Here is a 1,838-nt window from a genome sequence, read left to right as displayed (position 1 = left end):
CTATCACTCCATTCATTTTTGCTCCACTACTTTTCTGAGATTGTTTTCCCATAAGAGAATGAAAGGAGGACTGGACCAGGAGTCAGAAGACTTATTCCAGTCCCAGATCAGTCACTAAGTTATAGTATAGACAAGACACTTCTTCTCTCTGGGACTCTGTTCTCTCTTCTAGAAAATGAGGTCCTGCTCCCTCTGCTCCTCCTGCTCCTGCTCCTCCTCCTCTCTCCTCTCTCCTCCTCTCTCCAGTGCCACTGAGTGAGGATCTAACACTAAAGCTTTAACCATCCCAGGAACCATGGCTTCTGGAGTAATTGTGAATGATAAAGTAATCAAAGTTTTTAATGACATGAAAGTAAGGAAATCTTCTACAAAAGAGGAAGAAAGAAGGAAGGAAAGAAGGAAGGAAAGAGAGAAAGAAAGAAAGAAAAAAAAAGAGAAAGGAAGGAAGCAAGGAAGAAAGGAAGGAAGAAAGGAAGGAAGGTAGAAAGGAAGAGAGAGAAAGGAAGGAAGGAAGGGAGGGAGAAAGAAAGAAAGAAAAAAGAAAGAAAGTAAGTTCTCTTCTGTTCAAGTGATGACAAAAAACAAATAAGTGTAGAAGAAGAAAAGCAGATCTTGGTGGGTGATGTTGATGATACTGCAGAGGAACCCTACACATCTTTTGTGAAGTTGCTACCTCTGAATGATTGCCAATATACTTTGTATGATGCCACATATGAGACAAAAAAAGTCTAAGAAAGAGATCTAGTTTTTATATTTTGGGCTCCTGAATGTATACCTTTAAAAAGCAAGATAATTTATGCTAGTTCTAAAGATGCCATTAAAAAGAAATTTACCTATATTAAACACAAGTAGCAAGTAAAGGGCTTGGATGATATTAAAGATCATTCAATGCTTGGAGAGAAATTGGGAGGAAATTTAATCATTTCACTTGAAGGAAGAGCTTTATAAAATGACAGTGATGTGCCATCTGGAAGTAGCTTCCATGTCTGCAGGTGGAATAGTGTTAGGTTTTGGGCCCTTACCATACCTTTCCAGAAAACGTAAAGGAGATACCAGTAATTTCAGCAGCCTACCAGTGATTGCCATTAGACTGTTTCATCCTGGAGTTAAATGTAGAACCAAAGGAATGCCTTCACATCACATTTTAGCCAAAACAGATGGTATCATATGCATCCCTTGCAGAACTAAGATGAATATGATAGTCAATATGCATAGCTTAGAAAACCGCAAAGGATTAGCTAACTGAATGCCTTGAAAGTATGATCCACTGGTCAGATGCTAAACTTCATTCAGTATTCCTTAGAGCTGCACTCCACTGCAGTTCCTGAAGCTCTTGTGATTTGTACACCTAACCTGCCTTTAACATGCTCATTGTGTCACGGCAGTATGTATGCATGTGTATCTATATATAATTATGCGTACATGTATGTGTGTACACATATACACATATACACATACATGGCATTGTGTCATGGCAGTATATATACAAAAGTATATGTGTATATGTATGTATATACTATGTGCATATATACATATATACACACATATGTATATGCATATATGTACACATACATATATTTATATGTGTGACTATGCATTGAAATCACTTTTATCTAATTAGGTTGTCCCCTTCAAAAAGGAATGCCAATAAAGTTGTCATAACTGTCATCAAATTATTGTGGTGCCTCAGTGTTCGTTCCTGTAATTTACATATCTTCCCGAAAGAAGTAGTTGTTAACACCTTTTTTTTTCCATTGAATGTACGCTACAGAGTAGGAGTAGGAGTTAAGTGTTTACCATGTGAGTCTTGCAGCACTAAAGATATTCTGAATAATGTA

The 1,838-nt window shown here is 37.2% G+C and overlaps 1 pseudogene; it reads left to right on the top strand.

The window, feature by feature from the left end:
- The first annotated feature begins 295 nt into the window (after nt 1–295).
- Nucleotides 296–948, top strand: LOC118844792 (annotated as a pseudogene).
- The last annotated feature ends 890 nt before the right edge of the window (nt 949–1,838 follow it).

This window comes from Trichosurus vulpecula, chromosome 3 (genome assembly GCF_011100635.1).
Source record: "Trichosurus vulpecula isolate mTriVul1 chromosome 3, mTriVul1.pri, whole genome shotgun sequence".
Taxonomy (NCBI): domain Eukaryota; kingdom Metazoa; phylum Chordata; class Mammalia; order Diprotodontia; family Phalangeridae; genus Trichosurus; species Trichosurus vulpecula.
Note: the sequence above shows the minus strand (reverse complement) of the source record. Positions and strands in the feature narration are given on the sequence as shown.